The sequence below is a fragment of the Alligator mississippiensis genome, chromosome 5 (genome assembly GCF_030867095.1).
Source record: "Alligator mississippiensis isolate rAllMis1 chromosome 5, rAllMis1, whole genome shotgun sequence".
Classification (NCBI taxonomy): Eukaryota; Metazoa; Chordata; order Crocodylia; family Alligatoridae; genus Alligator; species Alligator mississippiensis.
The window spans coordinates 104,674,234-104,687,376 of record NC_081828.1 but is presented as its reverse complement, the minus strand read 5'-3'; the positions used below and the strand labels follow the sequence as shown (position 1 = coordinate 104,687,376).

The 13,143-nt window shown below is 42.7% G+C and overlaps 1 long non-coding RNA gene across 1 annotated transcript in view; it reads left to right on the top strand.

The window, feature by feature from the left end:
• The first annotated feature begins 705 nt into the window (after positions 1 to 705).
• LOC132250648 (uncharacterized) overlaps positions 706 to 13,143 on the top strand; it is a 35,701-nt gene continuing 23,263 nt past the window's right edge. Inside the window, exon 1 of the long non-coding RNA XR_009462246.1 lies at positions 706 to 770. This is a non-coding gene — a long non-coding RNA (uncharacterized LOC132250648). The remainder of the gene's footprint in view (positions 771 to 13,143) is intronic.

Below are 13,143 nucleotides of genomic sequence, written 5' to 3'. Positions count from 1 at the left end.
GCAGCTTTAATATAAGCATTTTTTCCCTTAAACAGAAATGTCATAATTAAATGTTGGTTCACTCTTCCTATTTAAACTTGTTAAGAAGATGTCCTTGGTTTGACACTTCTATCTGCAAAAGTGTATTGAAATGCAAATTCAAATATATCTCAGCTGTTGAGTTGAATCATTCCATCCCTTAAAAATGAAGCTCATTAGTTTGCAAGATATTAAAAATAATAATTAATTTTCCAAAATTCGTCAAATCGGTTTGAGTTTCACTTAGTTTTCCAAACTGGTTAAGATCTAGGCTTTTTAATACCAAACCTAATGAAAAGTAATCAAGAAAAATTAATGTAATTATTAATGTAAATTCATTATCTAAGATCAGAGACCTTTTAATTTTTCTTGTGCCAAAAGTGCGGTATACACTTAACAACATAGATCGCCTTCTGTGGCAATTGGAATGACACCAGTAGGCCCCTATTCTGGATGGGGAGTTTAACCCAAGTCATGCAGTAAGTAGTTTCCTTTTGTGTGTCTGTAGCAGGGCACTAAGATGCCTCCTACTTGGAGAGCTGGAATAACTCCTCAGGTGACGGTTGCTGAGGCAACTAGAGGGAAATAATGACCCACACCTGCCTAGCCAGCTGACAAGAAGGAGCAGGGCCTGGCTCTTATAAATCACAGGCAGGAGGCCAGGAGGCAGTTCCCTGCTGGCAGACAAGGAGGAAGGAGCCCTGCCTGTGCAAGCAGAGGGAAGAGGCCTGAATGCATCAGCAGTGAGACTGGTAAAGGATGGAGCACCTTTGGGGTGGCTGGATTAATGTTATAGCTGGATGGCTGGAGTTTGTGTTGTAGCCCAGGGGCTTGTGTTTCGTTTGCTGTTTGTTACTGGTGGTCTGGGTGAGGCTAAGAGGGGATGGAGGAGGCCTCATAGGGGACTGACAACAGTGTGGGGACCCTAGTGCCATTGAGGGTGCAGTACACTGACCCAAGCCCCAGAGAGTGGGGGCATTTGAGAAGCCCCAGAGTGGGGGCCGCGGTTGTTGAGTGCCAGAGAGGGCACGGAGATAGGGCTGCGGAGAACCGGAGTGCCAGAGAGGGTGCAGAGAGAGAGAGAGAGAGAGAGACAGGGCTGCGGAGAGCCTGAGCTCTGGAGAGCGCGTGGAGAGAGACAGGGCTGCAGAGAGCCCGAGCACTGGAGAGGGTGCGGAGAGAGACTGAACAACGTCAGTTACATCTGCGAGGCTTGGGGCATGGTACAAGGGTAGTTGGAGTCACACATAGCCCATAAGGCTGGGGTGTACAGAACACCCAATACAGGAGAGGAACTAGTGATAACAGGAGAACCGTGGCCAAGAGGACAAAAGGCAGCCTCCCTATAAAATACATATGACATCAAAGTCATGGCGGACGAGGATTTGAGGGTGCTTGTCGGCAAGTTGGCATGATGAAGGAGGCAGCAGGGGAGAGCACAGCAATCCTGACCGCCCTCCTGTTACAGTGGTGCGTTGTGTTCAGTATAAGAAAAATAACAGTGAAAGACCTTGCATAATATATGCTAATATTCCATGAACTGTTCTGTCATTGTATGTCATAAATGTTATTATTAGGTAGACATTTTGAGTAGGCATCCAAATTTGTCTTCATTATTATTTGATTGGAACAAAAATCAGATCCCAATCAGAACTTCTATTCTAGTTCATATTGTATTATGATAAATATCACACCTGGCAAACACATTGCCCTGATTAAAACTCAGAAATAAAAAGTATCTATTTTAGGTTTAATATTAAAAAATCTCTGTTATAAGAATTGAAATAGTGAGTAAAGGAATGTTTAACACAAATATTACAGAACTCTGTGGGGACCCCCCAAAGCTCAGGGCCTGGGGCAGTTGCCCCGATTCACCCCCCCCCCCCCCGACCCCTCCTTAGGGACAGCGCTGAGTGTAATATTGAGTGGATGATCATTCAATGGAATATTCATAGTTGAATAAGAATTTAGTCTCCTGCAGCTTTGACCATTTATCCAAGTATCTCACAGTAGTGTCTGAGGCAATGAACTTTGTTTCCCCCATTTTCAAATCAGGAAATAATCAGGGTGTCTATAGGACAGTATTTCCCTGCAGTACAATAACAGAAATACTGATTTAAAAATAAATCTTAACTGCTCTAATAGAACTATGCTATATGTTCATTTAGTTTATGCAAACAATGATCTTTAAAAGGTAATTAATGAAATTTAATGCATACAGTGAAATTTCAAATATCCTTTGAAATTAAATGAAAAAGAGTCCTCTATAGAGGAAAACATACTAGAGAAGAGATTCCCAAACTTCCTTATTTCTTATTGTGTGCTCTCTTCCAGATTTACCAGCTGTCCATGTACCCCTACCAGCATACATTTTATATTTTAACCCCTTATATGTCAATTATTATTATAATGAAACTTAAATCTGCCATTACACAATTTCCCCCCACAAGAGATGTCTTGCATACCCCTGGGGATATGTGCAGGGTGGGAATTAAGAGGGAGCTTTGGAGGAGCTGAGCCCCCACACCATAAGAGACAAGAATCCCCCTCCCCCCATAAGATTTGAAAATCACAACCTGGGGAGGGGGTCTCCAATCGGATTGCTCCTTCTCTTAAGTGGCCTTGTTCATCAATGAACCAGTTTAATTTTTTGGCAGAGGCCCCCAAGAGTCAGTGTAATTCGAACCCTGGGTACATGTACCACAGTTTGGGAACCCCTGTACTTGAAAAAGTTAGTATTGCAAAAGGTAACAAGCAACTTTCGGTTGTCAGCTGATGGTACTTAAATAATGAACAGCTATGGGCATCACAATTTTACTTTACTCTTAAAAGTACTAATGTTATACCAGTGTATCAAGCAATTATCTTTTTACTAGTGGGAAAAGTACCCTTGTGAGTAGAAGGCACCTTTTCTTTATTTTTTTATTGGTGTGGGGAGAGCAGCTGGTCACAAATGGTCCTGGGAGAAGAGAGAATAGCTACTTCTAATGAGCGTACTATTCAGCTTATGGTTCTGAATCAGAAAAGAGAGGCAGCTTTGACACTGGCACAAATGTAACATCATTGTATCCACGTTTCCCATTCAAAAGGTGTTATATAATGTATTATTAAAGGGGAGTAAACTCTAGGATGAAAAAGTCAGTCACACGAAATTCTTCAAGGTAGTCAAGTCTTTGACTTAGAGGAACATCAGAAGAACCTGGTAATGATTTCAGGAATGAGGTAAGGGAGATTTAGCCCCCCTTCACTTTTAGCTTACTGCTTGTTGGTATGGTCTTCTGTGCAGTGAGCTCTGAGATCACCAGTCAGTTGGAGAGGTCTGCCCTGAGACCCTGCTTTTGTGTGGTTCTGGAGATGAATGCTGTTGCTGTTTCATCTTCCCCTTCCTTCCCCTGTTCCTCCTTCCCCTGTCCTCCTTCCCCTTTTGATGCATAATCATTCCTAGCTGCTGATATATCCAGCTAAGATTTGAATGTGTATAGGATTTTCCCTGAAGATTGCTGTAACAGAGGGCCAAGAATGGCTTATGGATCCTGATAGACAAAAGTTGTCTTCTGTCCTCTGCCTTGGATATTATGTACAGTTTGAGCAAACCCAGGAACAGGCCTATTGAAAACACTGTGTTTAATTAAAAGAACATCAAAGCCAAAATGTCTAGACCAGGAGTAACAAAGATATGTCCCATGGGGAAGATAACTTGAGTACCACCTAACTAGATAATATAGTTGCAGTGAGAAGATTTCAGCACTGATTGTTCTGACACAAACTCACATGCTAAAACAGTCAAAGTTAAATGAACAATGTAAGCTAAAATCTGTATTGAGGGAAATTACCCTCCCCTTCCCATCTTTAATTTTATCTTTTTTACTTACTTATGCAGTCTAGTTAGTCCTGGATTTCAAATGTAAACCACAATGAGAAAAAGACAGTAGTATTACTAAAAGCTCATTTCAGATCCATTTGTGCCAATATCTCTGAAGTCAAAGACAAACACACTTCTTATTCAAAGAGAGATTTGAGTTCTTCCAATGTCCTTTTTGAGTGCAAGCCATTTCTTCATCATTTCACTTTTCTCGGAAACTCACAGAAATACCAGGTAAGCCCTTTAATGCATTAACACAAACTTTATTCTTCAAAGTTTTATCATAAGACCTTCAAATCTATGAGCATTCATTTTTCCTCACCATGAGCACAGACAGGAAATTCTCTGGGTTTGGCTGGTAGTAGGTCTCATTTGGTTAATGACTTGATTTGATTTCTGTGCCATGTGTTGTGCCTGTTTTACTTAAAGTAGAAAAAAAAAAAAGAAGTAAACTGCTTTGTTCCCAGGAATCTGCCTAGCACCTGTAGAAGAGTTATCTCCTGATTTGTAAAATAACAATGTTCTGTGGAAAGCTTTTAAACAAAACCAGTGTAATTTAGTTTGCTTAATGTCAGACGTGAGCCCATACTACAACAGAGGTGCTCTAAATGTCAAAAGAAATCAATTTTGCAAATGTCAGACAGACATTAGTGAAAACCCAGCTCCCTAACTAAGGATGCCCTCCTAATTCATCATAAATGTTACAGCAGCTTACATCATGGCCATTTTATAACAGACAAAATATCTGCAGCTACAAATTTATCTCTCTATTAGAGATTCAGTTTCATAACTGAGATAAATCATTTACAAGCCTAAATATCATAATGGCATAAAATTATGTTGAAACTCAGGTAATATATGCTCTAATTCTTCAACAGTTAACATGGCCTTGTAAACATGTGAGTTACTTCACTGATATAAAAATTCACTTATGTAAATACCTTGGTGAATTGGGGAATGAAAACATGCCATAAGATTCATCTGTCCAAACAAAACTAAGTAATGCATCGTCATTTTTTTTTAATGTTTGTGATTGATCTATAGGATAATTTATAAAAGACAGTCACCAAATAATTTTGAATGATGATGAAGTGTAAGACTATATTGACCAGTTTCCATAATTTCTGGAGTAGTAAGAGGTTTATGTTAACAATTTATTGCAAATTATTCACTCAGCTGTAAGAGAAATATGTAGAGTACACACCAGATGTATTCACTGCATTTTGAATAGGGAATAAATCATGCTATTCCAGGAGTGCAGGATGACTGCATGTTTCATGAATGACACAGTGGATTGTGCATTGGCATTCCTATGCAAGTTCCCTTCCTTACATTTCATTCAGCAACATATAGCGTAATTGTTTTTAAAATGGATTCTGTTAGTAGAATGTTCATATGGTTATTTGGATTCAATTTCCTTGATGTGAAATGAGTGGAATTATGGATGATTTTTCTGAAATCATGTAAACCATAACTGTAGGTGTACATGCTCATTTAAGGAAACTCTGGTTCCAATGGTCCTGGTTGCAGTTCAGCCCAAAGCCAAAATATTTTGAAATATGGACTGATGAGAACTATGGGCCATTTGAACACAGCTTGCAGGGAATGAGAAATAATAATACAACAAAACAAAAAACACAGTAGGCTTTTTCAAACAAAGGAGCAGGAAAAGCAATAGACTGGAGATCCAACCTTAAAAAAAAAAAAAAAAAAAAAAAAAGCAATTTACTTATAAGATGAAAAAATCATTATAATGGGGCTCTTTAAATTATAAAATAAAGCAATAGCAAATTTTAACAGCTCAAAGTGGAAGCTAAGAAAAAAATCACTTTGAAAATATGGGGTAAAGTTTAACACTATAGGTCAAAACCCATTAGATCAGGAGACAGTGTAAATTATCCATCATTTGAACTCTATATCAGGATTGGATACCTTTTTAAAGAAAAGTTCTAGTTTTGCTACAAATGTTTGAAGCTAGAAAAAAAGCCACTGGGTAAACTTCTATGATGTGTCTTCATTGAATCATAAAGCAGTAGGGGGGGAAGGGAGCTCCAGAAGTCATCTAGTCCAACCACCTGCCCAAGGCAGGATCATCCCTATCCAAACCATCCTATATACAATCCATAATCTAAACTCTACATAGGATGTTAGTGTGGCAGAGCCTGGCAGTGACATTGCTTGCCTGAATTGCTGTATGAAACATCTGTTACACAAGAGCAGGGGGCTCTTGTTCCTGGGCATGACCTAAAACTGCACCCTGCTGGGATAGGGAGGCCTGGTGGGACTGCTGGTGGTGTGGCAGCCCCACTTAAATACCAGGGCAGCTCACCTCCCTGATGAAAAGTGGGTTGGGGTGCCTCAATAACCCCTAGCCCCCACAACACTGTGGGTATAAGGGGGCCAGGCATGACTAAAACTACCTGAGCTCAGGGAGTGTAAGACCGCAGGTGGGGTCTTACATGGTTGCAGCTGCTTGAGCTCCTACAGAGGAATGAGACCCCACAGGTCCCAGGGAGGGGATAGATGAGTAGCCCCAGAGAGGGGGTGGTAGTGAGGGCCCCAATGACGTTTCAGTAGGGCTGAAGGGCAGCCCAAGGGAGTGTGCTGAGTAGGGCTATGGGACAGCCTGAAGGGCAGCACATGAGCCAACACCCTGAATAACAAGTTGTTGGACATGAGAAGCCCAGTGAGGGGCTAAGTTGTAGTTAGCCCTTTGTGTGGTGAATTGGCTGGCCACTAACCAGGTGAGGGTCGTGGGAGAGGCCCAACAGACTGCATGTCACCTTCCAAGGTAAGATCTGGATAAAGCCCCAAGGCCTACGGGAGCTGCTCCAAGAGGGAGCAGGGCGGAACAAGTTGTTGATGCAAGAAAGAGACCCTGTGAGAGGGGGTAGAGTGCAAGAGGCCTTAGTGAGAGGAATGTGAATGTGTGTGAAAGAGGCCTGATGAAGGACTAAGTTGGCGTGGCTTTAGGCCAGGAGCATAGTTCCATTCTAGATGCCATCTGTGAGGCATGGGCCACCATGTAGGGAAGGTTCAGAGCAGTGGATAGTGCCACCTGGCATTGGGGCATGTAATGGGCAGTCTCTAGGGCTGTGGGAAGCTTTGGGTGCGGATTCAATTTGGAGGAGATTTGGCAGCCGAATCTCTGAATCTGAATTCAATCAGGAGACCAACAAAAAGGTCCAAATTGATTCAAAACTCTCCAGATCAATTCAGAGATTTTGGCAGTCCATGCTCGCCACCACAGGGAGCTGGATATGGACTCTGTGCTGGTAAGTAGGGGGTGGAGGTGACCATGGGGAGGCCTCAGCCAGGTCCCATCCCCCGCCCGCTCTCCCAGCCCCAGCTCCTGATCCTAAAAAAAATAAAATAAAAAAAAATAAGCCCTGCACTCACCAGCTGCTGCAGCAGATGTTGGGGCTTCTCAGGGCTCGTGGCAGGGCCCTTCAAGTCATTGGAGATGAGACTTGGCAGACTACCCCATAGAGACAGGCAGGCAGGCTGACTTGTGACTTGGCCCCAAGCTTGCCCCCTGTCACAGTTAGATCTGTGTTATCAACCCTGACACAACACAAATCTAGCACCCTAACCTTCTGTAGATAAAGCAGGGGAACTATGGAAGTCAATGCTACGCTTCTGTGAAATGTTTTTAACATATCAAGAGATCCCAGGGAGAGGGTCTCTTCAGAGGAAGGCAATAACCCCCACACTCTATATTAATATGACCCTGGGATAAAATTTCTTCCTGACCCAGAATATGGTGATTGGTACTCCCTCTATGTTGAACCCAGATTTAATTGGCACCGCCACAACTGACTCGATAGTCTGGTTTCAAGTGGGATGATTTTTGGCCCCGCACTGGCTAACGAATTGACTAGGCATATCTATCACCACCCTATCAATCTGGAAACTGCTTGTACTATGACTAAATAAGGAAACTTGCACACTGATGTGTAACTAACACAAATTAATTGGTTTACTAATAACAGGTAAACATAAATAACTATGACAACAGGTATAATAAGTAACAAAACTAGCTAGGAGCAAAGTACATATCCCAATAACACTATTCTTGTAACTTCTAAAACCTATAACTAATTTAATAACTATTTTACAATCCAATCTTTATAGAGGCTCAATAAGACACTATAACCTCAGAAGCAATATTGATTAGGGAATGGGTATGAACTTTATTATATGAGGGGAAACTTTATTAAACACTAGATCTACACTGTTCCAGATCAGAGTAAGCGTAGATCACTCCAAGGGTGATTATGTGGTGGCAGCTTACCTTCTGCTTTAGGAAAAGGGGGAAAAAGGAAGGAGTGGGTGATACTGCACCAGAGCGTTACTACTTAAGCTCTATGCATACCAGGGTAGAGAATCTGGGGAACCAACCCTTACCACTCTCCCTGGGAGATCCCAAACAGGAGACCAGCAGTGGTGAAGACAGGTGGAATCTCAGGAGTAAAGGTCACTGGGGATAACAATAGCCTCACTGTCAAGGGTGTGCTCAGCTTGTCAGACCTCTATGGTAACAGTGTAGCCCAAGGCACACCACACAATCATCACCCACATGAATGCACCACTACACAACAGAGCTACTTCCACCTAGTTCATTCACCCCCTTTCTATCACTTTCTCTCACACAGAAAACAGTCCCACACGTGCGCACATAGACAGACCAACCCAGACACCGCCACATGCACCTGCACACACGCACCCCGAGACACCCACAAGGCCATATATATAAAAAGTGCATATGGCCTCACTAGGCTTTGCACATAGGACACTTTTGTGCAGTAGGCACTCTCTTCCAGGATGTTCTGAGCCTAACTGGGCATGTTCCCAAGCAGGAAGTCATCCATAGTTCAATAAATGACCTACTTAAGCTCTGTATCTGTGCATACCACACAGCGGTAAGACTAAGTGACAGTGCCATGGACTCAGAACCAACTTCATCTCCAACATCTGGTCCCTGATGAAACGCAAAATATATAGCTCTGCTTTCAATCTTTGAATCTTCTCCTCCAGAGCAGGCACCAGCTTACTCTTAGTGCAAATGAAGTGCTCCTGGCCCTCTGAGAGAAACACAGATGTGGCACATCTCATAGATGTGACACAGGTCACAGTAGCTGACCCAGACTCCATTTGTGTCTCCTTTGCTTCCTGGAGAACACCTATGATATAAGAAGAAAACAAGCTCAGGGGAAGCGGGGGGAAAAAAAGACACATCACAAGAACCTGAATGCCAACCACCTGCACCAGGGCCCCTCCACACAGTCACACACATGCAAGCCCGTGCAGAGTCTCCTATTCCATGACTCTCTCCTACAATGAACTCCCGAAGCAAATCCCCTCTGAATCAAAAAATCACAGTGTGCCAACTGTAGGTATTGTATGGCTTAAGGCTCTTCCCAAGGGGCCATCAGCCTACCCACAGCAGCAAAGAAGGACCTGAGCTAGATTTTCCAGCTGCCTGGTTGTTGTTTTTCTTGCCCACCGTGACTTTGTTATAATTTTCTTGGAGGCAGTTCCCCATAGGTGACCTTCCTGGGCCAGCACCCTGGCCTCTTAGAGTTCCAAATCTTCTCTTTACCCCACCCTAACTACTTCCATTCCCTGACAAAATGGATCATGTCAAGACTCAATGATGATTGTCTAATAGTATGGGTCACAATAGCAGCCCCTGGTAGCAGCCTGCAACCCTGCTGGCCTTCACTCTGGCCCTTGCCTTCTCAATATAGTACTATGAGGTCCCCAGCTGCCCTATTGACCTCCTTAATATCAATAATATGTATAACTCAATTTGCTGAACCCAAAAGTCGGAACAAAAAGGTGGCAGCATCTGCTGCCTCTTCAGAGATAATCCCCTTCCAACAGAGTCCTGTCAGGGCAGTTGAGCTTATTTGCCCAAACCCTGTCACCCAGGGCACTCCACAGGCCTCTCAGCCTCAAAGTCCTATAGCCCCTCATCATTGGGCCTGGCTGACTGACCACAAACCCTCTGGTTGCCTCCAGGCCCCTCTGTCTGCAGGCTCTAGTCCTGGGGTATGCTCCCCTTGCCAGTCTCTCACCCCTAGGATGGACAGAGGCTACTGGGGGGAAGGATTTGTCCCAGCACCCAGGCCCCTCACCCAATCTGCTGCCACCTAGGTTCCCTCTGACCTTATGGTTGGATCACCACAGTGTCTCTCACCAGAGTTGCCTGTCTCTGCTCTGTCTGGTGGCAATTGTATCGAAGAACCAGTCCTCCTCCAAATGCCATGCCACTCAGACTGATCTGCCAACACTGCTCCAGTGGTCAGCTGCTCCCTGTCCAGGAACTGCTTTGGTGTCTGTCCCCACAGCATATTGCAGGCCACCCCACTCAACCCCTTTCTGGGACTGGAAATACTTTCTCTGGCATGCTACCTGCCAATCTGGAGGCTCAGGCTGCTCTAGAAGTTTTGCAGCAGCCTCTGCTTGCCACCTCTAGGAATTGCTCCCACCAGGGTAAGCCAGAGATGCTGGTCATCCCATTCATTCCCTCTCACACGTAGGAAATTAAGATTGGAAGGCACCTCAGGAGGTCGTCTAGTACAACCCCTTGCTCAAAGCAGGACTAGCCCAGCCAATGCTTTGTCTAGCTGGGTCTTAAAAACCACCAAGGATGGAGATTCCACAACCTCTCTGGGTAACTTGTTCCAGTGCTTTAGTACCTTCCTACTGTGTGTTTTTTTTCCTAATATCTAACCTAAAGATCCCGTCCTGCAACTTGAAACCATTGCTCCTTCTTCTGTCATCTGCCATCACTAAGAACAGTCTAGATGCATCCTCTTTGGAACCATCCTTCAAGTAGTTAAAAGCTGTTATTCAATCCCTTCTTAATCTTCTCTTCTTTAGACTAAATAAGATCAGTTCCCTCAGTCTTTTCTCAAAAATCCTGTTTCCCAGCCCCCTCACCATTTTTTTTTTTTTTGCCCTCCACTGGTCTCTCTCCAATATGTCTACATCCTTTCTGTAGCAGGGGGCCTAAAACTGGACATAGTATGCCAAATGTGCCCTCACTATTTCTGAATAGAGGAACTAATCATTTCCCTTGATCTTCTGGCAACACTTCTACTAATGCAGTCCAGCCAGTATGCTGTTTTGTTTGCAATAAAGGCATACTGTTGGCTCATATTCCACTTACTGTCCACTGTAACCCTCAGGTCCTTTGCTGCAGAGCTACTGATTAGCCATTCAGCTCCCAGCCTATACTCATGCATGGGCTTGTTCAGGACTCTGCACTTGTCCTTATTGAACTTAATGAGATTTCTCCTGATCCAATCCTCCAATTTATCTGTGAGTGTTTACTGCTCGCATAGCTAACTTGGGATCTGCCTTTTTATAAAGCTATGTAGCCTAGCTCCACCCCTCATTTACCTAAAACAAGCCCCATCACTCAGTTTTATGTGGGAAATCAGATTATTTCGTTCTAAATGGTTTCGGTTGGCATTAACATCTATGAAGTTATTTAAGGAGGTCTTGCTATCTTCAAAAATAGCATTCATGTACCAAAATAGACTAAGGATGCATCTCTAGTAGTAAGACTTTCCATAGGAAGTCTATCATCTTTGAGGTTACCAATCCCCCCAAAATACATGTTCAAGTCTTAACATTATTCATTAAGAATTATATATAGTTCTGGCATGGTGCCTTCTTCCTCTTGTGACAAAAATGTTTTTTGGAGCCTACAATATACATATGCAATCTTCAATATTTTTTTTTCTCCCCAGTTAATAGATTGAATCATTTTGGGGGTATTAATAGATGGAATGGAAAATACTATTCTTTTCATTGCATGAAAGAAGATTTAGCACAATTTTTTTACCCTGAAATTAGAATTTGTAAAACTCCAATGATAGGTTTTTGCAGTTTTTTTGTTTCATGGGACAAGTCAAATATGTCCTCACATGCTTGCATTTTGCTTTGTAAAACCAACAGACAAACAACTACATTGTACCCCATTTTTAATACCAGCCTCTGAAAAAAATTTGGTAGTCCTGTTCACTTGTGAAAAAAATGTAAAACTTTCTACATTTATATTGAACAAGTATCATTCAGAATTCCTGCCTATACACATGAGAGATTTGTTAATACATTTTAAGATCTAATTTATCTAATGGGAACCTTTGACTTGCTTTACAAGCTTTAAAGTTTGATTGCCTACAATCGTCTTTACTAAAGATTGTTCCGCATTTCAGGACTAATATATCTCAGTAGTGTCTAAATGCCCCAAGGGGGTGAGAGGTAGTAGATCTGTAGTTCTGACTCATGCACCTGAAGGAATGTAGTGGTCAATATGCTTCTGCCATAGACCCAGAAGATCTTGGAAACACTCTGCTTGCCTCCCTCCTGCCTCTCCTCATTTTGGACAGTTTAGCACTGTACTTAATGCACAGCTAGAGCCTCACAGACAGTTCCCTTTTCCCATCTTTCAGTTCTTTAATAGATACTTTTCACAATTTCTAGGGGGCAGAAAAATAATCCATTCATACAATTTCATATCCTAGTGACATGCAAGGCCAAGATTGGAATACATCTCTCAAATCATAGTAATGGTTAATATGAAGCAAAAATCTCATGATCGTAGGTTGGCACACAGCCTTGTGTAACAGTGAGGCCAAATCCTTTTCTTCTAATGCAAGAGGACAACACACCCTTTTCTGAATCAAAATTCATCCAACTGAGAGTGAAATTCAATCCATTAATTTTTAATCCAGTTTGAATCTGGAAGAATGTTGATGAATCTTTAGAATTCAAATTGTATCCACCATATCTCAATCCAATCCTGGATAACCCCAATTTCATTCCATTTTTTAACTGTAAATCTTTTGATCATTGGCTGGCTTGGGAGGTCATTGGAATGCCTCGCATGCTAAAAAGTGAAGCTATAATGATCTCAGAGAAATTTTAAAAGCAAAACTCTACCCTTAGGTTCCATATTTCCTGATCACAGACCCTGGTTTTCATGAGGGACTCCAATCACCCTGACATCTGCTGTGAGTCCAATACAGCAGCATGCAGTCAATCCAGGAAATTTTGGAGAGTACTGGGGACAACTTCCTGGTGCAAATGCTGGAGTGGCCAACTAGGGACCATGTTCTTCATGACCCACTTCTCATGTACAGGGATGAATTGGTGGGGAATGTAGCAGTAGATGGCAACTTGGGCAACAGGGCACGAGATGACAGAGTTCAGGTTCCTGAGGAAAGGAAGGATGGAGAGCAGCGGAG